This window comes from Camelus ferus, chromosome 22 (genome assembly GCF_009834535.1).
Source record: "Camelus ferus isolate YT-003-E chromosome 22, BCGSAC_Cfer_1.0, whole genome shotgun sequence".
Classification (NCBI taxonomy): Eukaryota; Metazoa; Chordata; class Mammalia; order Artiodactyla; family Camelidae; genus Camelus; species Camelus ferus.
In genome coordinates, this window is record NC_045717.1 from 15371226 (window position 1) to 15395330 (window position 24105).

Below are 24105 nucleotides of genomic sequence, written 5' to 3' on the forward strand. Positions count from 1 at the left end.
AGTGACATTATCTCCCCTCCACGCATGGCCCTCGATGGGGCTCTATCCCCCTTTCTTCTTCATCACTTTACATTTTATCTATTTACTCATCTCTCTGTTTATGTATCCCTCCACCCCCTACAAGAACAGGGAATAACTCCTTGTTCAGTGCTGCCATCCCAGGGCCCAGGGCAGAATAGATGTTCAATACATATTTGTTAAAACAGATGAGAAAAAGTACTTTCAGAACTCTGAACTATGGCACTCCCCTTCCTGGTTAAATAAGGCAAGATGTCTTCAATGTCAATAGAAAATATAATGATCAAAACCAAACAAAACCCTTACTTCATATCATATACAAAAATTAACTCAAAACGGGTCAAAGACCTAAATATTAAAAGTGAAACCTAGAAAGCTCCTAGAATAAAATATAAAGGTAAATCATGATCTTCACTCTGGCAATAGATTCTTAGATATGACACCAAAAGCTCAGTACCAACAAAAGAAAAAAGATAAATTGGACCTCATCAAAATTAAATTCCTTTGTGCAAGAGATTGAAAAAACTCACAGGATGTGAAAAAATATTTGAAATCCTATCTTTGATAAGGGTCTGGTGTCCAGAACATATAAAGAACTCTTATAACTTAACAACAAACCCAATTCAAAAAACGGGCAAAGGCCCTGAAGAGACATTTCTCTAAAGAAGATACACAAATGGCCAATAAATACATGAAAAAAATGTTCAGAATCATTAGTCATCAGGGAAGTGCAAATTAAAACCACAATGAGATACCGCCTCACACCCACTAGGACAGCTATTAAATTCTACTCCTAGGTATACGTCCAAGAGATGTGCATTTATTCAAACAAAAACTTGTACACAAATGTTAAAAAGCAGCACTATTCACAATAGTCAACAAGTAAGAACAACCCAAATGTCCATCAACAGGTGAATGGACAAACAAAATGTGTTATATCCATACAATGGACTATTACTCAGTCATAGAAAGTAATAAATTCCTGACTCACGTCACAATGCAGATAAACTGAAAATATGCTAAGTGAAAGAAGCCAAACACAAAAGGCCATATTATATATGATTCCATTTATCTGAGATGCTCAGCACCAGGCAAATCCATAGACAGAAAGTAGATTAGTGGCTGCTAGGGCCCTGAGGGGCAAAGAAGTGGGGGAGTTGGGGAGTACAGGCTAATAGGTACAGGTTTCCCTTTGGGGTGATGAACATGTTCTAGAGTTAGAGGTGATGGCTGCACAATATTATGATTATATTAAATGCCAATGAACTATATACTTTAAATTGGTTAAAATGGTGAATTTTATGTTATGTGGATTTTACCTTAGTTTTTTTTTTTAAGCAGGAAAATAAAAACAAAACAATCTTAACCCCAAAAGCCATAACCCATCTACAGTTATTAAACTACTAAAAGGCAAAAGGAGGTTCACTATGACCCCAAGAACACAGAATAGAGTCCTCAAGGAAAGACTTCTCTGTGTAACAAGATCCCAAACAACTGAAGAGCCATTGTCCACTTGGGTGCAGTCCCTCCACAGGCAACAACCATCAATTTTGCACAGCAACTAAGGGGGCCAGAGAGCAAGCCCACCGTATAGATGGGGGTGTGACCACATGGGACACAAATGGGGCAATTTACCAACAGGAAGCCAACTTGGAGAGAGGGCAAGATGTCTGATGGTTGGGGTCACATGGGTCACCACCACAGAGCAGGATTCAAGTCAGGCCTGTCACAGGCTTCACACTGGGACTGTGCCAAACACCTCAATCTCACAGGTATTTCACTCATTCATTTCATCCCCACACGTGCTTAGCTTCTCCCAGGGACCAGGGGCTGAGTGGGCCCCAAGGACACCCTTGGGGGTTCCAACGAAAGGCTCTCACCCTGCTATGGGTGAGCAGCACAGCCCGAGGAAGCCCTTAGGGAGACACACAGATGTGTAGGGTGGGCAGTGGACACAAAGCAAGCAGAGACATGGGACTTAGGTCCCTCCCAAACTGGGAGTTGCAGTAATCCCTAGATTACACATAAGGATCAAACTTGTAAAACACTACTTTTTATAAAACAAAGTCATGTTGAAGACCAGCTACCTACATACTTTATTCATTATTCACTCTTAATTTACAGCTGCTATGGATAGACACCAATGGAGAGGTGAGACTGATTTTTAATCAATATAATTTATGTCAGAAAACAACTTATGGATGTTACTGCATCAGGGTATTGAAGTGAAGAAGCACATGTGGTGATAAGATGCATTCTAGGTACTTGCGGGGGGGTGAGACTCAAAGAACAGAAGGTGCCACTGGCATCACAGTACATCGGGTCAAAACCAGAATACCTGGTTCACCTTCATGCACCTCAGCTTCTTCACCTGTGAAATGGGAACAGCATTCACTGTATCACTAAAATTCTCCAAGGGCTCCAGGAAGCGTACTGTGAGTGCTGTTTTTACAGAAAATAAGGATGCTGTAATGGGAGGCTGGCCCGCCTGACAGGCTACTGGTCAAAGACCTCCACAGCCATTCCAGAATCTCTGCTGAAGGTTTTCTGCTTGAACTTAAACTAGCCACAAGTGGCCACCACCCTCACTTCTGTAAACAGGTGTTTCCCCTGATCTAGGTGGCATGCATCATAAAGCCCCCTGAGGGTCAAACCCATTTTTCAAACTTTTGATTATGGAAAATTGTAAACATACCCAAAGAAGCAGACAGAACAGCACAATTAACTGCCCTGGCCCACCACCCACCTTCCATGGTCATCAGATGACCAACCTTGGTCTTCCACACACCTCACACCCACCAGCCTCTATGAAGCGAATCCTATGCATTATTTATCAGTGAACAGTTCAGTATTTATCACCACAGGACACAAAAACACAATCCCATGATCACATCGTCAACAATTAAACAATCATTCCACAATCTTTGTCAAAGTCACAGTTGGTTGAAATCCAAAGGCTTCCCTGCCCCTTTCCTTTCAATCATATGTTGCAGAAATTAGGCCATTTGTCCTGTTTCCCACAACTGGCTTTTGTCAGTGCCATCCCTGTTGTACAACGTAACATGACCCCAATTTCCCATAAACTAGATTTTGAGGCCCGACCAAGTACACATCCCTCTGGAAGCATGTGCATCCTTCCTCAGGGGCTGGCAGCCACTGAGAATCATTGTCCTGACCCACCATTTCATTAGTTGTCTGCAAATATATGAACTTATAATTCCATCACTTCACATTAATTAGCCAGAATATGTCAATAGCTACACTGTCCATTAGCCACATAGGGCTATTTTTTTTTTCATATGAGGCTGTTTAAATAGATTTAAATTAAATAACATTAAAACTTGACTTCCTCAATCACAATATTCCAGGTACCACATTGGATGGTGTGAGTACAGAGCATCCTGGAAAATTCTGTAGGGCAGCATCCATCCATCTTTGAGGGAAACTTGCCCCTACCCACTATTTTGTTCCTTGCAAGTTCAGTCCATAGAGAAGAGGTAGGATAAATGCTTGCATCTTTTCCTCTATCAGTTTTCAAAATGAGTTGATTCCCTAACCTGCGAAAGGGTATCAGTGAGTCTCTTCCTTCCCTCTGTGCAGCAACATGAACTCTGGATTTTTTTTTTTTTTTAAAACACATTTGATGCTTCAACTAAGGGACTCGTTCTCAACTCATTCACCTGCCCTACCCTTAACCAGGGGAGTCCCCATGGTTCCTTCTGACACAACCCTGGTACCATCGTACACAACTGGGACGTTCTCAATGCAGATTTAGAATTAAAACATTTTAATTTAAGTGCTTTGATCTTTTATTTGCATATTTCTTTCATCCTAAAAATTTTAGACCTTAAAGACATCAATTAGTTGTCTTCTCCTACAACATATACTAGTAAGACTATTGGCACTGTTGACCTGACACCAAAAATATGATTCCCAAAAAAGGATAAAGTTTTTTTTTAATTGTTGCCCTTATGGTGTATCTCACTAAAACATTTACAAATCAAACTACTGTTTTAAAGTCATGTGAAATAAATCCTAAGAGGTTAAATCACCAACTTGAGGAACAACTGACATGCACCTAGATTCATTTATTTCAGTCTGCTTTTGGTTTTTAGGAATCCCCTCCCCCAACAAATGACATAATTTTGTTTTCTAATTATGTAAAACATGCATCTGGTGCTACACAGAAAGAAAACTGGAAGGAGTCTCCTGACAACCCTATCCCCTTCTCATTCTTCCTTCTGAAGGTGACAGTGTGGTTTATTTATGGTCTGTATATCCATTAAAAAAAATTAAATATAAACAAATACACATACGGCTATCTACCACCCCATCTTTCCCGATGGGCAATAAAAGTGAGTGCAATACATCTCTTTATCCTTCACCATGTTATTTTTTCTACTCGTCATTTTACCCTAGAAATCCTGTCACTGTGACACGAAGACATCCCTCCTTCCTTTGCTCAGGGCCTTGGCTCCAACCCACTGGCAGATGTACCCCCATCAGTCCCAGCCACAACTGACAAACATCTTAGTCATTTCCAGTTTGCTACTTCAGAATGGTGTAATGAACAGCCTTGTCACAATCCTTATTTTTGACAGTGTCTCTTTGGGATACATTTCTAGAAGTGGATGTGCTGAACCAAAGAGTAAGCAAATCCCCCTGTGAGGAGTTGTGAACCTGCAAAAGCAACATATGGTGATGCCTGATTGCCACCAATGAAACGGTGTCCACCTCTCGGGACAAAAGGTCAGAGTGTTGTCTTAGGGAAGCTCCAATGAACATTATCCTTAGTATCAGAAAAGACTGAGTATTTTTCATGCCATGGTCATCTGCATTTGCTTTTCTTGTAAATCATCTGTCTCTCTATAAGTCATACCCATTTTTGATCCTTAACATCAAGCAAAAGGGCAGTCTCTTGGCACGTGAACAGTATATGTAGCTGCTGAACGAACAGGACCAACTAACAGGCAAAATTCAAGGGTGGACACCACTTCCATTAGCCCAAGCAGGCAGCCTGACCCTCAGTGCGTACACCAACAGCCATGTACAATGTGGGGTGGGCCTCAAGGACTCTCAAGGCCCCAGCCCTCCTCCTGCCTTGCTCTTCCTCTGTGCCCACTGAGTCCTGGGCAGGAGGGGAGACCCCAGCTGACCACATGCCACAGTTCAACTGAAAGTGGAACAATCAATCAATCTGCTGGGCTGATTTACACCCACAACAGAAAGTACACAAGCTGACATATTTATACATCTTTAAAAAAATAACTGCTCAAGGCTGCTTCTGATTGTTTGACACTGACCATCACCTGCCACTACCATTCACAGACCATCCTTTCCCATCAAGCCCCTTCATGCACTGGGCATTGGAGAGGTAGGGCAAGAGGCTCCCAGATATGGCTTCCAAAAGTTCCCTCCTGAACCTCCAAACTGATTGCTTTGTAATGCTATGGCTGTGTCTTCCTTACTGGCCCTGTGATAGGAAATGAAGTTTTCATTCATTCATTCAGCAAGTACTTATTGTTTGGACCACGTACTTCTTAGTTAACAAAAGACCAGGCAAAGGCAGGGGCACCCAGCCCAGGACCTCAGAGAACCCTAAGACAGCTCACTGCCTTCAGACAATGCTCTGGGCTGCAGGACAAGGGATGGTCACTCACCCCACTGGGCTGCAGGTAAGACATTTTCCAGATGTAAAAAGTTCCATATGCAAATTATCTCAATTTTTTTTAAAGTTGTTTTTGTTTTTTTAACACCAATGAAGTTTGTTCATTCAGGATTACTTGACCATGCCCCTGTTTTCTTGCTATATCCAGATAAAAGCTGAAACCTCACAAATCAACACCCAACCTTTGTCACACAGTTTGCTCAGCTCAGCAGACAAGTCTGAGAAGCCAGTTCTCACCCCGGGCAGCTGTGACACTGTCAGAAGGGTATACAACCTTTGGAAAGTCACCAGCCGGCTGGCCTGTAAGAGGAAGCAGCTAACCAACCCTATAGCTCTCTGAGCTGTCTCCATGTTCTAAGATGTCTCTTCAGTTCTATGTTCTTTCCCACGTAGGCAGCCCTGGCCCAAAACATCACTGGCCAGGCCCTGATAATAACAGACAAAATCCCACCTGGGGTTAGGTTCTGCCCTGCTGGGTCCCGAAAGCCCTGGACAGAGTCTCTATTTGTGAGTCCTAAGCAGTGTGAGGATAGCTCAGTAAGGGCAATCAACTCCAAGCACTGGTACCAGGGCCCTGCACCACTTATTGGTGGTTAAGGATAAATTCTAACCACTACCATCAGCACTGGGAAATCACAGGAATAGCCAGAGGGCAAAGGCCACCTGGCCAGGATTATCCTCTGCCCCTGATCCTCACAGAGTATGACTCATCCTACTTGGGTCTGGGCTTTTCAAGCAACCCCTGAGAAGCGAAGAAAGAGCAAATGGCTATCCTGGAAGAGGCAGGGCCTGGGCAGCCCCATGGAGATAGCCCACCGTGCAATGCCAGAGAGACATGCCTTCCTCCTTCTCCTCTAGGAGGCGGCCATCAGTTTTTGAAGCAGCACTCCATTTCAAATGTCCAAGGGCCTGAATGAGGCCTTCTGGCAAGTCAGTGCCTCCATTCCACAAATGTCAGACCCTAAGCACTCACCTGGCTTCTGAGCACAGGACGATGGTCCTACCAACCGGCCATGGTGGGCACTAAGTCAAAAGGCAACTTCTGTCAACGTGCTGGCCAACCTAAAGCAAAGGACAGAGGAAGAAACACTGAGTTTGCAAGGAAAATTTCTGGAACATATCAGCAATTTTAAATGTCTCCAATCCCTGGAATTACACAGCCAATTTCTAGACTTCAACCAGAACTATGCCTCTGCTACATTCCACAGGAGGGCAAGCTGGAGAAATCAATTTCTATCAGTCTCTGGCATATAACCCAATAAAATGTGCTAACCAATAAATTACTAACATGCTAGACACTAAAGATCCCATCTTTAGTAATATGGATGGAGACAAGAGGTAGTACACAAGCACATGCCAACATACTGAACACACAGAAAATGATCCAAGGTTTTGACTATAACAGTAATGACACATGATAGAAATAAAAATACTAGCTTTTAATAGATGTTCACTAGTTAGTTCTGGGTACTATGCTAAAACTCAGTATTTCTCTGAATCCCCAGGACAATCTTAGGGGTAAGTTATACAATCATCTCCCTTTTATAGATAAGGGACCTAACACATCTGATATTTGGGAACTTGCCCAGGGTCACCCAGGTCTTCCTCTCTAGATATGATCTCTCTCCTTCCCAGTGCCTACTCCCTGACACAGACCCCAAGGAAACCACCCACCATTTCAGGCAGTACTGGGTTTGTCCTCAAGAAGCTGAGGGCATGAGGTGCTGGGAACAAGCAAACTTCACCTCTCACATGGAGGCAGGTTCACTGTTGCAGGGCAATTGGAAGTTTCACCACGGGATCATCTCCAAAGGGCTTACACTGCCCAGGGAGGAAGGGGCTGCCTGTTTCACAGATAGGAAAACTAAGGCTCAAGAATGTTCAGGAACTCTCCCAAGGTCACAGAGAAAGTATGGCCCTAGGAACTCCCCTCCTTTATGATGTCAGATGTCCAGGGCTCTGGGCACAGAGGCTGAATCTAGCAAACTAGCCAAATCTCAGGTGCCCAGGCAGTTCTGTCAGTTGTAGCTTGCCGAACATTGTCAATATCACCTCTGTTGTCATTCTTTGCATCCACATGACTACCAGGAGGTTGCTCTGATATGAAACCTTTATTTTTAAACTGGGTTCACAGCAATTCACAGCTCATGGATGGCGAGAAACACTCTCACAGGAGAACTTGCAAAATAAGCAAGTATCAGTGAATTCTATGGAAAGACCCTTGGGCACCAAGGAACACACAGCATCGTCCTTAGTGAGGCCCAGGGCTGGCTGGCTGCAGCCACCACCAGGGCTGCTTAGGGAGAGGGGCCCTTTCTGCCACTCTTTTTGGCCCTAGTCAGACTGGTAAACACAGTGGATGCCATTAATCCTAGTTCCTTCATACCTTCCAAGCCAAGGTTTCTCTCTGCCATAGAGGGGGAAGTCTCAGAAGCAGGGGCCCTGGGCTTTTCCAAGCACCTGCCCTCTTCAGACTCAAGGTCAATACACAAAAATCAACAGTATGTCTACACACTGACAACAAACAACCAAAACTCAAAGCTTTTTTAAAAAAATCTATTAATACTAGCATAAATGAGAAATACTTAAGGATAAATTTGACTTTAAAAAGATGTGCAAGACCTATAACCTGAAACTACAGTAAGGTATCATTAGGAGAAATGAAACAAAACCTAAATAAATAGAGGACCTTCCCATGGGTCAGAAGGTGTCAATTCTCCCATAACTTGATCCAGAGTCAAAGCCCCAATCAAAAGTTATAAGGATGCTTTTTTGCAGGAAAAAAATTATAAATTCCAAAATTTATAAGGAAATGCATAGGACCTAGTACAGTGAAACACCGAAAAACAGAAACAAATCTGGAAGACAACACAACCTGATTTCAAGACATACCATAAAGTTACAGCAACCAATAGAGTGTAATACGGACATAAAGACAGACAAGTAGATAGATGAACAAAATACACCCATGCACATGTGGACAAATGATTTTTGACAAAGAGCCAAGTACCCTAACTCAGCGAGACCATAAGACATACATTTCCCTAAAGGGTTAATTTAACCCTGCGAGGAGGAAGGTCACCTTAATCTGCTATCATAATGCACACAGTGCATCATGGGACAGAATATAACATGCAAGTTCTAAGGTCACCTGAGACTTTTAAGCTTCACCATAGCTTTACCCATCTCAGCTCATGGCAAATCCAGTCTTCCAAGATACTCAAATTAAAATCTGGAGTTGCGTTCTTGATCGGACTACCTACCCATCACTCAATCCATCAGGAAATCTGACTGATTTTGCCAAACATATCTGGGGTCCAACCACCTCTCACACCTCCACTAGCCACATTACCCTCCCCCCCTTGGTAGGAAAAGGTCTGCAAACTGGACCCCCTGCTTTCACTCCTCAGCTCAAAACCCTCCAAAGGCCCTATGTTCACTCAGAGTGAAGCCCTATCCTCTCCTAGCCCCAGAGGCCTGTCCACTCTCCTCCAGCCACGCTGGCCTCAACATGGCCAGGCCTCCAACACACCAGGCACCCTCCCATCCTGGGGTCCTTTTATATTTTCAACAAAATCCCAGATACTTCATGATTTTATCAATTCTTCAATTTGTATCCCAAGTTGAAAATGACCTTTGAAAACATAACTACCATATGATAATCCCTAAGTGTCAACAAACGCCTAGTCCATATTCAGCTTCACAGTTTCTCAGAAATGTCTGTATACTGCCTGCTCTACCAGTAGTTGCTAGAGCATTTGTGCTAGCTGCACCCACTTCCTCCATCACCCTGCCCCTGATGGCTAACTCCTCCGTGTACCTCCAAATCACTGCTCAAATGTCTCCCTCGAAGAGGCCCACCCTGCTCACCCTGCCCCCTTCATCCTCACGGCCCTGGCCCTTTCCCAAACTCCACACAACACAGCTACTATATCTATGGACTTTCTTACCTGGCAAGAACATAAATGCCACAAGGAAAGTGGTGTCTGTCTGCCTGGTGCCTAATTTTATTTCAAGCACCTACAACACTGTCTGACACATACTGGTGCTCAATAAATATTTATGGAATGAATGAACAGAGATGGTTAAACATCGAGGGAGAAAGAACCAATCTGAGGAGCTCACACAGCAGCAGCCCCTCAATACAATTAGTGCAAAATTCACAAAGGAACAGAAACCAAGCAGAGACCACTTAGCACCATCAGAACTGGGCGTATTTCTCTAAAACTATAATCACTATTCACTGATATATCATTTGGGCTGTTTTGCCATTACCCTGCACTGGTTGGGTTTAGAGAGCTTTTACTGTTTTTATTTCCAACCCATACATTTAAAACAGTATCAAGTAACCCTTAAGTACACAATTACCAACTCATAAGAGACTCTTCCGCTCCCTTGATAAATCATTATGGTTTGGCTTTGACCCTGCACCTGGGTACTCTACTTACATGCGCACACACACAACACCCCGCGTCTGCATCCTACCCAAACATAAGAATTTCCAATCTGAGGGATATCATGCTTGGTGAGAAGGCAGTGATTAGTGATTTACATGAAATCAAGTCACTGCACTTTGGGCAACAGAAGTCCATTGTTGCCATTTCACCCTCCCCAGCTCAGACAAGTGAGGCTGGCTCCCTTTTTAACTTGAGGAGAGGAGCCCCTGGCCAGACACTGGCTGCTGTCTAGGGAGCTCCAGTTCCACAGAGACGCTCAAGTTGCAGTGCTCATGGCCAGCCCAGAGACAGCTCTCAGGGGTCATGGGCACCTGATAGGGAAACCCGGGCTCTCCAAGGTGCCCAACCCCAGAGGGCCCCATCATCCCTTCTGAGGCCTGGCCCCATGGAAGCTGCACACCTCTGGTCTCCTCCTATCAGTCTGCACTCATCAAACACTTGCCCTGTTCTTAAAATTCTTCAATTGCATCTGCCCCCAAATATTTACTACACTGGCTCCAATCCAGTCCTGGGAACAAGACATTAAGCCAAAAAACTCCAAGGTGAAACCCAACAATACCATTCACCTTCTCCCACCCCTAGGTTCACAAAGTCCACATGTTCCACACAAAATGAGCACCCCCTAAAAACAGCCACCCTAGACCTTCTCTGCCAACAGTCTTAGCAACTGTACTGCTAATTGTCAAGGAGAGAAATTCCCTAGCCAGCCCAATCATCAGAAAGGGAGAAACTGAGGTAGGGCAAGAGTGGATTATCTCAAGGAAGCCCCAAGGTGACACTGTTCCAACATGTACTTCCTGGTGAGGGAAGGATTAACTTGGGCCAGAGTTTATTCCCTATTTCAGGGGTCAGCAAACTACTGCCCGGGCCTGCTCTGGTGAATGGTTTTCCTGAGATACAGCCATGCCAACTTAAGTATGCACTGGCTGCTTTCACCTACAGGGCAGGGCTGATTAGTAACGACAAAGACCATACGGCCCCAAAGTCAAAAATACTGGCTACCTAATTTGTGGCCCTAACAGGCTGTGCTGAGCATTAGAGGACAGAGGTGACTCAGGCACAGCAGCAGGCCTGAGACAACAAGTCAAAGCAGAGGGACAGCAAAGAGATGCTCTGGCTACACGTCAGCCCCTGGGGACCAAGCAGTACCTGCTCTCCCCAAGGCACGGGGCCTCATTAACCCTATATTCCCCACAGAGTGAGGGAGAGCATGACTAGGCAGACGAGAGAAGCAAAGAACCAGCCCCACGAGGGCCAAGGAGCTGGCAGTGAGGCCGGCTGCACGAGCCTATTTTGGCAACCAGAGGTGGTTGGTTTCCACTGTCGAGGCAAAGCTTCTACTGGGGTAACAACCCAGTATGTGCTCTCCAGGCCTCTGGTCTGTCCCTACCTGTGCTGCCTCAGCCACGGTAACCATGGTCTCACTAGGTAACCATGGCCTCACCAAGGGACTGACTTGTCCACTCCCCACACTGTGCCAATGCAGCTGTTCCTAAAGCTCCTTAACCCTCCGCCCCTGCAATGCTCCCAACACCTCACCATGAACTTTAACGCTGTCTGTTAAGGTTAAGGCCCAAGTGACCCTATGAAGTCATCTAGTATGCACATATGTATGTACACACACAGCATGCTCCTGGCTCCAACCACACTGGCCTTGTTTTGATTCGTCATACCTACCATATCTGCCTGCCTCCACCACTGGGCCTTTGCACATGCTGTTCTCACCACCAGGAAAGTCCTTCCTTTCCCCTACTCATCTTTCAGACTCAAAACATGTTACTCAGGTACCCTCTCCCCTTCCATCCCTGAAGACTACAGCCCCATCACTTGGAATAGCTTATCCTGACATTTGACATTAAGCATCCCACTAGGTTCTCTCCCCCAAACTACTACACTCCATAAGAGAAAGGGCTCTTGTTCATCTCCTTATCCAAGGCCCAACGAGGCATGGAGGAAGAAATGGCAAAATGGCATCCTCTGTGAGTTATAAATACTCAACCACTATGTTTCCACCATCAACGACGCAAAAACATAACAATATAAACTCTATCCTTAATTAGAATATCAAGTCAACATCAGAAAGAAGCAACATGGAGACAGGCAAGGCCACAGCATCATCACAGCCCGTTTCAGGAGGGGGGACAGAACTTATAAGCAGGGAGCTCTCCCCACCTCCCTCACACAGATGTTTGGAGAAAGGTGCTTGGAGGGTCCCACAAGCCTCAATGGCCTTGTATCTGGAAGCACCTCCCCTGTCACCGCTGAGTAGTGTGAGCTACCACAGCACCCATTTACCCACACCCTGCGCTCCCCTCCCTTTCCTACTGCCAAGATCCCATATCCCTCCCTCCCTAAAAAACCCAGCAACAATCCTTCCAGCAGATCCCTGCCCTCTTGAAGACTCAACTCCACTACATCCCTCCTCTCTCCTGAACATTCCAGGCATCCCTTTCTTTCACACCACCAGACCATCCTGACGATGCTGATGAGCAAGTCCCACGATGAATCCCACACCACCACCTGCCCTCCTGATAGTTCAACAGTCCATCCAGTCTGCGGCCAAATCCAGCCGTGGGAGCCCACCCAGCCCCTCAGGCCTCGAGACCATCCCAAGTACAAAGTGATAGGCTCTGGCTCCAGGCAGGCTCTCAAACAGAAGCAACTAGTTCTTACTTTTACTAATGTGATTAATGTTGTTCCTCAAAATATTCTGACTCCTTATAAACGAGGTTCCTTTCAGCGTTTCCATACTCGCTCACCAGCAGCTGCCCAGGCAGTCCACTTGGCAGTTCAAAACTTCAGATAAACCATATTTACAATGCCCAGAAATCACATGTCCACATCTAGACAAGTCTGAGACTTTGGTACTGTGTTTGAAGTGGTTAGCACTTGGGCATTAGGATATTAAAGGACACCCTGAAGAAAATGTCACAAGAACAAAAGAGGAAATAATTTGTCTTAGTAACAAGCACCTACAAACTGATGTCTCCCCTCTGTGTATATCCTCCAATATGCATCGTATTAAGGGAATTCTCTAACAACGAGCCACAGGAGAACAAGGAATACCTGCGATCTCTGTGCTAAGCACTGCAGCAAAGAAGACCTCAAATGTTCCTGGACACCGCTCTCCCAAAATCCCCTGTAGACCCCAGTTCTGTGTCACCCTACCAAATGGAGGAAGTGCATCCAGGCCCCATCCCTGGGAACCAAAGAACACCCACGGAATCATGCTCCCAAGATGATGTTACAATGAGCCTTCTAGAACCATACTTTTTTTTTTAAATCCCCTAGTACCTGGCATAAGGTAGACAAAATGTGAGTTTTTGTTCCTTTCTTCCTAGGCTTAACTCTTGGAGGGTAACTCCTGTAAGGATGAAGGGTATTTCTGAATTCAGAAAGGTTTCCTTTTTTAATGTGGTAAAATAGATATAACATAAAATTTACTGTCTTAGCCATTTTTAAATGTACAGTTCAGCAGTGATATGTACATTCACACTTTAGTGTAACCATCACCATCCATCTCCAGAATTCTTTCACCTTGCAAAACGGAAACTGTCCCCATTAAACACTAACTCTCCATTTTCCCCACTCTCCCACCCCTGGCAACCACCATCCTACTTTCTGTTCTCTCTCTATGAATCTGACTACTCCAGGTGTCTCATGTAAGTAGAATCATGCACTATTTGTCCTCTTCTGTCTGGCTTATTTCACTCAGCATAATGTCTCTTCAAGGCAGAACAAATCATTTTATAACCTTTTGGGGCCTAAGTGTGTACAGAACAAATCCCATAGGCCCGGTATACCCACAGCCAAAATATGGCTGTAGAGCCCTGCTTCCCAGACCAGCCATGTCCCTGACATGCTCCACTATCAACTACTCCTTTCCTCCACTCCCCACATAAACTGCACAAAAAGGTACTGGAAAGACTTAGAACAGTGAGATGAAAGCGGCATCTAATACCTCAGATGGACTTCAAGTACGCCTGTCTCACCCCAGCTCTTACCTCCCAAAGCACTCTGTCTCCCCAGGACATACCCGTTCCAGCCCCATTTCACAGCATGAACCAAGGGAGTCAAGAAATGCCTGTCAGATGAATGACAAAGATGACTAGCTCATCTTGGGCACAATCTTTTCCTGTAAGTGGAACCCAGAGATATCACAGCACAACCCAAACCTACACCCTGGAGCAGTTGAGAGCTAGACTTAAGAAACTTTGCACAGGCCTACCGGGAGTATGAGCCCTGAGTTCCAAACAGGTCAAACTCTAGACAAGGGAGACACAGACAACTAGTCCAAACAGTGCACCCACCAATCAACATAACTGAAGAGGAAAGCACTGCATCTCCCCCATCAAGGTGTGAGCACCAAGCCCACCTATGTTGTGAGGCAGAGCCAGGCCCAGGGGAGTCACCACACTGGCCAAGTCAGTGGACGCTGTGTAGAAAACTAGTAACACCAAGTGATCCCACATGAGGCACCCAACTCACACAGAGGGAGGGCATTTCATTGCCAATCATTTCAGATAGGTACACCCAGAGCACCCCAACTGCCACTTTGGTTAACTGCTCCAGAATAAGGAGAGGGGTGAAAATGATTTTCTGGGGTTCTCTACATAGTTTGGCTTGGGAAGCAGTCAGTCTCCTTTCCAAACAGACATGTCCCTGTGTGACCTGTGACTGCAAAATATGCAGGGTCCTCCTGAGAGGATTAACAAGGAGGGAGGGAAGTTTGAGGGGGCAACTGAGTCTCCAGGACCAGTTAGAACAGAAAAACTTTAGAGTGAGGATCACAAAAAGCCCCAACTGCAGAAGACCTCCATTGTAGCAGGAGGCCTGAACAGGAGGTTCCCACAGCAGTGGGCCTCGTTTTCAACAAGGCACCATCCAAGGCAGCCTCCATGTCACACAGCATCTCAACCAGCTGTATTAGCTGTATTAGCTATATTCACATTTATTTTCACGTCAAGAAATAAAACCTCCAGCCATTCTATTCTGGCAAGTTTTGAGTTTCTTTTTTAAAAAGTAACACCTTATGTATCACACAGGCAATCTCCTGGAAAGGCAAGAATCCTTTCACCAATGGACAGGGTGTCCTCCAGCCCTGGCCACAGGTGCCACGTGCTGCCTCAACCCAAGTCCAGTGGCCGTGGGCTCGTGTGTGCTGGGAAGGTGGAAGCAAAGCCACGAGCTGAGCACCATCTCCATGCCAAGAAGAGAGACCCCAACTCTCTGTGATGGCACAGGCACCAACCCTGATCTGCATATTCCTGGAAGGGCAAAGACCAGCAAATTATCCCAAGTCTCTCTGAGGAGCAACATGAAAGCCGTACTCTGAGCCCAGTTTACTTCTTCACCAGCCATCTTCAAACAGGTGGTCCTGGCAAACAAGAAGCTAAATCCAGTGCAGTCTGGTAACCTAGGGCAGGTGCTCCCCACAAGTTTAAGAACCAGTATCTTACTTTCCAGAACTGGAATAAAAAAGAGGAAACGTGCTATTGTTCAAGAGCAGTGAGGGAGCAGCAGGAGCAGCGTTCGGTGCTGGCTCCACAGTATACAAATGAAGACCTACCTGGGCTAAAGGAAAAACCTTGGGGAGGGGGGCGCAGGTATATATAGCTCAAGTGGTAGAGTGCATGCTTAGCATGTATGAGGTCGTGGGTTCAATTCTCAGTACCTCCTCCAAAAATAAATAAATCTAATTACCTTCCCCGCCACAAAAATAAACAAACAAACAAATAAATAAATAATTTAAAGGAAAAAGCTTCATGGTTCTGAAATTCAAACAAACTCTACCTATAGCAGTTCACATAGCTTATCCCTGTAAGGTCCAAGATAAGACATTTTGGTCCGGGAGCAGCAGGTAGGATGGGCAGAAATATCATCAAAGAAATGTAAACTGGGCAGACCCACACAGCCAGGGGGGAGATCTCCAGTTTTCATCTCCAAACCCCACTCCTCACCTCTGCCCAGAAGAGTCCCTGTGGCACTTGGGTACTTCCTAGGAGGCAAGGCTACTGCTTGCTCATTGCTGAGGAAAGCACCCACCAGCAGTCCCACTGAAGCTGGACAGACCTGGAGCCTCAGGTGGCCTCTGCCATCTTGATCCTCCAGGCTGGCAACAGGACACTGGGAAGGAGTGACCAAGGTCTACATAAGCTGGTAGTTTCCAGAACACCAAAGGGTCCGCCTAGATCCAAATCCAGGGCAGCTAGTAAGTATCCAGGCAAGTGGCAAGGTCAGTGTCATCCACCTACAAAACTTCCAGATGCCCCCAAGCTGAATTTTGGACAGGAGGGAGGCCTTGGTAGAATTCTAGAAATCCAATCTAATGCTAGGTCTTCAAATACAAAACAACCTACAATCATCTGAGCAACCAAGCTTCCTTAAGAGGCAGAATTCAGTTTCTTTGACTGTCTATCAGAGGCCAGGTCAAACAGTCAAAATCAATTGGTAACTTCTGAGACGTGACTAGAGCAATGGTGCAGCACTGATGGCCAGACTGAGGCCACGTGTTCAGCCCAGGAGTCCGAAGGCCTCACAGCAATGTCCAGGCCAATAAGCCAGCTCCCAGCCCCAGAAGCTTCATCACTGCCACAAACTCTGATGATGTATCACAACCATCACAAAAACTGTGTGACTGACTAAAATGCTGCGAAAGTTCTAAGGAAGAAACCGCAACAATGGCCACATCTATCTTAAATCATGGCCTGCACTATGCAAGCCAATTAAGAGCAAATTGAGAAAGGACATGAAAAGAGGCCACATCTCCTTGACAATGTGTCCAACAATAAAAGTATGATCAGAGGATGTCAGGAATAGAGTGGCTCCTCAGGGAGGGCTTCAGAGAACTGTCAAACTGTTCTCACTGCCCTCAGCCCTTATAGGGCAGACTGAGCCCAGGATGGAAGAAGCAGAGCCTCCCCAAAGTCTCAGAAGAGGCAGGGAAGAGGGGAGGGTAGGCTATACCCGGCTTCTCTAGGCCATCAGAGCTTCCCAGCAGCCTGCATGAACATTTCCCATCATTTATCCTCACACTGGGGAGAGGAAGTACTGGGCAGACACAGAGCCTTGCTGGCTGGGAAGAGTTCTGCTCAACTGGGCCAAAGAGCCAGCATCTAGGGAGTAAGCAGGAAGGAAACTGTTCTGGGGGTCAGACACCTGGAGAAGCCCGCTCCAAGAGGAGAGAAGCAGCAAAGGCCAAACTCCCAACCCCCACTGCAGCTTTAGAAAAGTGAAGGGCCTGCCTCCTGGGGTGCAATGGCAAAGAGACCAGAATTTCTAAATATGCTTGGCTGCTGCTGCCTTGAGTCAGAGTTTTCCTTGCTGATAAGAGAGTCCAGTACTAAAACTGATGTGCCTTGAGAAAATTCAGAGAGGCTTCAAGATGGCAGAATAGAAGTATGGGAGCTCACCCTCTCCCACAAATATATCAAAAATACATCTACAAGTGGACCAATTCTCACAGAACACCTACTGAACTCTAGCAAAAGATCTTGTACAAGCGGAGCTATAAGAAAAATCTTCACCAAACCAGATAAGAAGAGAAAAAAGATAATATGGAAGGGACCTGCACCCATGGGAGGAAGTGGTGAAAGAGAAAAAGTGCCCTCACCCTGGGGAGCCCCCTCTCCAGTTGAGAGGTCAGCTGAGACACAAGAGGAGGGAAAAGAAAAAAAAAAAAAAAAAAGACTGATGTGGCCGTGAGGTACAATGAAAATGTCACATGAATCTCTGCCTTAAAATAAGGTCTGAAGAAATCTGCAAGGACCACACAGGCTTGTGCTGTGCCCTCAGTGGGACTTTGCCTGTACCTGAGCATCAAGCCCAGAGTAAGCCAGGGGCCCCACAAAAGGAAGGACTCTGCCACACAAAGCCCATGTTCATCACGGACTGAAATGTCTTTCCTTCATTTGCACACACCAGAGTGGTTGTGTCAGGCTCAACTCCAGCCACTAGGTCCCGCACACACACGCAAGCACATACAGAGCCATCACACACGTGCACATGCACAAGCCCATGTGCACACACCAGGCTAGCATGCACTTTGTCCTCAAGGCAAATGTGCACTTCCACTGTCAGTTGTTGAGAAAGCAGACCACACATCCCAGAGAAATACTGTCTTAAGTGGGGTCAGGTTCTCAAGCAGCCCACAAAGTCCACCTCATCCCAATATCCTCAAAGCACAGTCCTGCCAGTACAAGCCAAAGCAAGCAGGACACCTCCTGGGAAGTCACCTCATATCCCAGGTTACCAGCCCTCTCTGCAAGGAAGCCGCAAGGCCAGCACAGGCCAAAAGGGGCAAGGAAGGAGAAAGAGGGGCAATGCCACAGGGGCAAGGGTGGGGGCATTCACTCACCCGGCCTTTACTGGGCCAGCCTTGCAGGGGACCCTCTGGCCTTCTCTAAGGCCCACCCTCCTGCCATGTTCTATCTCCAGCTGCCTCATACAGACCCAGGTCCTACCCAACCACCCAGCACCAAGATCCAGCCTGAGACCCAGGCCCCATAGGTCTGTCCCCAAGACCCGTGACACTACTGCTAGGGTGAGGGTTCAGGTTCAGGACTCCTTGTCAGTGTTTATCAGGCTTTGGTAGAACAGGGAGGGGAGGGCCTTACTCTTGAGAAAGCTCGTCAGAGGGGTGGTTACAGCTCAGTAAGTAGAGTGCCTGCTTGGCATGCAGGCCTGGGTTCAAACCCCAGTACCTTCATTAAAAAAAAAAGTAAATAAATAAATAGATGAACATAATCTCATCTCCACAAAAAAAGCTACTGCTAGGCACACAGATTCAAACCACCACAGAAAAGACTACTGACAATATCAGGAACATCCAGAGAATCATCTTTAACACACTGACAAGAGATTTTGTTACTAAAGGAGGGAAAGAAAAGTGCAACAGTGGCTAACAATTACTGAGTTCTTCATTTGGTGCCAAGTGTAGTGCCAGTACTTTACATGCTTGGTTTCATTTAATCCTTATGACCACAGAATGAGGTGCTACCAATGCTACCCACACTTCACACGGGGTACTACTATTCCCACTCACACTTCACACAGAGACTGCCACTGATGCCCACACTTGACAGATGAGAAAACTGAGGCTGAGAGAAGTCAAGGTGATTGGCCAGGGTCACAGGGTTAAGAAGTTAAATGGGGATCCAGACCCAGATAAGCCATCTCCCAGGCCCAGGCTCAAATCTGAACTAACACACCTTCCAGGACAACCTGACTCTGAAACCATCCTAAGGCTGGATCTTTCCAAAGACTCTGGAAAAACTTCCTAAAGCAAAGAGCAGCACACCCTCGATTCCTCTTCTAAGAGTACACTAAAACTTAGGCCTTTACTGAATTGCTGGAAACTTCCTGGAGGAGTGACCCTTGTTGTGCAAACCCTTTTCCCACGGACGAAACAGCAAATTCCATGACTCGTGTGCATCTTAACATTCTGTAAAAGACGCTAAAACCCTCAGAGGTTGACAAAGCACGTATTTCTGAGCCCCTAACTTGGAAGGGTACAAGCCAAGAGAAGGGGCTTAAAGGACCTGATCAACACAGCCAGCAGGGGGAAGTGGGGTGGGTAGATAAACTGGGAGTCTAGGATTAGCAGATACAAACTACTGTATATAAAATAGATAAACAAGGTCCTAATGTATAACACAGGGAACTACATTCAATACCTTGTAATAACCTATAATGAAAAAGAATATATATGTATAACTGAATCACTATGTTGTACACCAGAAACACAACACTGTAAATCAACAAAACTTCAATTAAACAAACAAACAAATAAACAAAACTGCCCCCAAGGCCAGAAAACAGGATCTTTTCATCTTCATTTCCAATGAGATGTACACACAAGCCAACCACACTCTTAGCATGCCACACAGCAAACTAGGGGTCCTTGGCAAGGAGCACATGCACAGACTTACTCTTTCCTTCCATTAGAACAGCAGAGCACTCACACATGGCGGGGAACAGAGCAGACACAGACCAGTGGGAAGAAGACAGATCCCCTGGCCACTGACACAGCCAAGAAGAGTGTAAGAACAGCGGAAGACACAAGGCCCAGGGGACGTGGAGCTTGGGGGACAGCCCAGGCCCTATAGGGATGGCTTCCTAAGGTGGGTAGTGGGCAGAGCATGTGCTGGCCCTCCCAGCTCTACATTATGAGGCACCAAGCTGCTGCCATCACCTAACTCACCTGATTCCTCGCTCCCACCCCTGGCTTCAAAATCAGGACCCTGATGATGTCTTGGTCATCACCAGGCAGATGTTAGTCTCAGACCCAAGTCATTTTTTTTCCCAAGTACCAAATCCCCAAGGCCCCTTTCCTTCCTGTGACAACCCCTCCCTACTCTCAACACCAGTACTGTCACTCAGCAGGACACCCACTTGTCTTCTCCCTGAATTCTGCCAGAAGAGCCAGGATCTGAAAACATTTGAGCAATGCATGAAGTAGGGAAACTTTCTCAAACTAGGAAGCAGCAGCTGTTGGAATAATTCATGTGGATGTTTCAGAGAGGCATCATAATCACTCTAGGTCTGTCTGAAAAAGTGTCCAAAACCTCAAGCTGGAAAATCCTCAGAATCTAGAAAATGTTGGTTACCAACCAGCTCCCAGGACACAGAAATTACATCGAGCCTCTTCCTGGTCCCTCTAATTGCCACAAAGCTCCTTCTCAGGCTAAGTTAAGGGCTATGTCCCTCTAATTTCCATCCATTTGTTACTACTTCATTCTTGTTCCAGAGCAGACCAAATTCATATATGAGATAGTCCCTCAGATATTTATTCTTTTGCCTGTTATTTATCAAACTTCCATCTAACACAAAGCACTATTAGTTTGGGGAAGAGGAAACACAAGGACAAATCAAGTTCTGCACCCAGCCTCCAGAGCCAGCTGAGATGTGCCAGGATCAAAGACATACCCCTCCAGTTCATGAGGGTCCTAGGTCCTGATGGTCACATAGGACCTCCACACCTCAACCCACTGTGTTCTCCCAGCCCAGGGAAACAGGGAGTAGCCATCAAGGGCCACAGGTTAGGCTATCTGACCAATACTCCCATTCTCCCAGGCAGTAGACACATCTCAGACCACCCTCTCCACGACTCAGCTCATCTCACCTTTGCTCAAACTCAGCATCCCTAAAACCAAAGACCCACTATCTCAGGACCTGTGTCACCTTCCAGTCCTCACTCAGCTGCCACCTCTCAGACATATTCCTGCCTACCCGTCCTCTTTCCCAGGGCATCTTGCCCTGTCTCGTGGTAAGACCCCCAAGGATAGGAATAGGCCATCTCACCCATCACCAGAACCCAGGGGCACAGCACAGGCCCAGCAGGGAAAGGACCCCAGTTGTTGGATAGACAGATGTCTTGTCCTCAGCCCTTGGTATCCAGTTAATCACCACCCAATCTCCACACACAGTGTCTCTGGCACCTGTCCCTGCCTTTCATTCCCTACCAGGCTAATTCAAGGCCATATTAGTTCATGCCTGCCTCTTATCAATGACCCTTTTACCTCACTGGCTTCCCTGACCAATTCAAACAGACATTCTCCTCCTCACTAATGTTGAGGGCTCTCCATGCTTTTAGGATGAGGTGTAAAGAGTCTTCCATTTAAGGTCATCAACAATAATCATTCCTCAACCTTATTTTCCACTAAGACTTTCCATAAACCCTGAGGTCCAGGAAGTTGATCCGCCAACTCCATCCCTTACTGACACTCCGGTGCAGGGAACTCCTTGTGAACAGTTTAGTCCAGCACGACAAACCTTCTTCACAGAATCTATGAACCCAAGACCAAGAAAAATCACCTCAGAATAGTGTGCATGGAGGGCACAAATCAGATGCCCCATCTTTCTCATGTCATGGCATGTAACAAAAATTATATTTGTACAATGCACTTCAGTTAAAATGAGGGCTACTCAAAGCCTGAGGAGCTGGCCTGGAGCTGGGACCACCTGGTCACAAGGACTTCTCTACATCCCTGCCACTCATCTCAGCCAGTTGGCTCAGAAGCTCTGCTTAGAGAATCACACAGCCAGCGTCTCCTACTCTGGTCATTCCATTGTGCGGTAATGAGAAGCCTGTGCTGCATTTCACTCCATGTGGCATCTATTGAGTAGTTTCTGCTCTTAAACATCAATGGGAGATAAACAACAAGTTCATACTGTACAGCACAAGGACCTATATTCAATATCTTACAGTAACTTATGGTGAAAAAGAATATGAGAACAAATGTATGTTCATGTATGACTGAAACGTTATGCTGCACACCAGAAATTGACACAACATTGTAAACTGCCTATACTTCTATAAAAATATTTTTTAAAAAAGTACACGCTCAGAAGATTTTTTTTTAATGTCAGTGGGTTAACTTTTTAAAATAGCTTTTTTAAAAAAAAAAGCCAACACTGGTTCAGTAGATTCAAAAGACTGGTTAAACTGATCAAAGTGACCCTAATTTTTCTAAGCAAGTTAAGTATCCTTCTCCCTTCTGCTATAAACCAAGGCAACAAAGTACACATGCTCCCACCATCTTAAACTTCACTTAAAAGGCCAGTGCATGTCTCTTATCTGCTCACCCAAAGCTGAGCACCTTCCCCAGGTGGTGACCTGTCCACTTTTGCTGCCATTTGTGGCAAGGTCACCTGATCTTACCTACAGAAAGCAAGAGGAACCTCTCCATCCTCCCTGAGAGGGTGAGTGGGTGCCTAATGGCACCAGCAGGAGGAAAGGCCTACCGGCCAATCCTGAGCCAAGATCCCAACTCACCAATGGGCCTCCTAGAACCCCTTCTCCACTCCCAACCCCCAATACTGTCTCTTCCAAAAACATGTTCAATTCCTCTAACCAGTTCTCTTGTGATATGGTTTAAGGACCACTTCAGCAAGCAGAACATACTCCCCTACATATAAAGAATATGTGAAAAATAACCTCCTTCAAAGCTTTTTAGCAGCTAGGTTATGCTGTTCTAGACTCACCCTTATCTGAGTGCTAAGGCCCTTCACTCTTGCCCTGAACTCTTGCACAGCTGACTATCAGAACCTGATACAGGATCTGATGTCTAGCCCATTCCACCTTATTTAATTTATACGGGTTGCTTTTTTGAATCCTGAAATGATCACCCAAAATGGTTCCCCTGAAGTTCAATAATAAGTGCCATTACTTTTTTTAATAGATGAGGAAAAGCAATTTAATGCTCTCAAAATTGAAAGCCATCACCCACTCCATTTCAGAACAGGAATTGAGTTTTGGGGGGGGGGTTGTTTGTTTGTTTGTTTAAGGCAGCCCTGAGATTCCAGAACCAGCCCTGAGTGAAGAATTCCAGAATTCCTCACTGTGCCCTGACCCATCTTCACATTAGAAACACAACAATGACCCCAAAAGACAAGGCCCTGACAAGGAAACCTGCCAATGGACTACATAAATAAAGAGAAGAACCTAAAAACAAAAAATACTAAACTAACCAAGCCATGAAGAAATAAGAATGACAGAGATCAGACCACTCCAGGAGGGAACAGAGATCTATGTTCTCCTCCTCTGCAGGTCAACCCACAGTAGGCCACTCCTCCTCTCAGGCCTTAGTTTCCAGTTCGAAACATCAAGATACCCCGCTCATCTTGAAGTCTGTATGCTGCACGCTGGTTTCAACAAAACAGCACACACAAGCAAGCTAGCCAGCTCCAGGTGAATGTTAAACTTATCTGCTGCCCAAGGACCAAAAATGGTTACATTTCTAACGCTCTGCCTGACAAAATATAAATTGACAGTAAAGCTGCAATTACATTTCAATCTGGACTCAGTATGTTAACATCCTCGACCAAGAAAGTTTCAAAAGCAGACCAAGCAGTACCTACTACTGACACCTGAGGGTACTCTGGTGTCCTCAGACTTCAGCATCAGGAAATGTCACTTGTAAGGTTGAAAGAGACAATAAAAACTCAACAATAAAAAGTTAA

The 24105-nt window shown here is 45.7% G+C and overlaps 1 protein-coding gene across 8 annotated transcripts in view; it reads right to left on the minus strand.

Annotated features, from left to right (window-relative positions):
• The window catches only part of GATAD2A (GATA zinc finger domain containing 2A), a 92523-nt gene that overhangs the window by 49433 nt on the left and 18985 nt on the right, over positions 1–24105 (minus strand). For all 8 annotated transcript variants that reach the window (XM_032465167.1, XM_032465173.1, XM_032465166.1 and 5 more), the window contains exon 2: positions 6660–6748. The gene's annotated coding sequence lies outside the window, so the exon portion shown is untranslated. The remainder of the gene's footprint in view (positions 1–6659; positions 6749–24105) is intronic.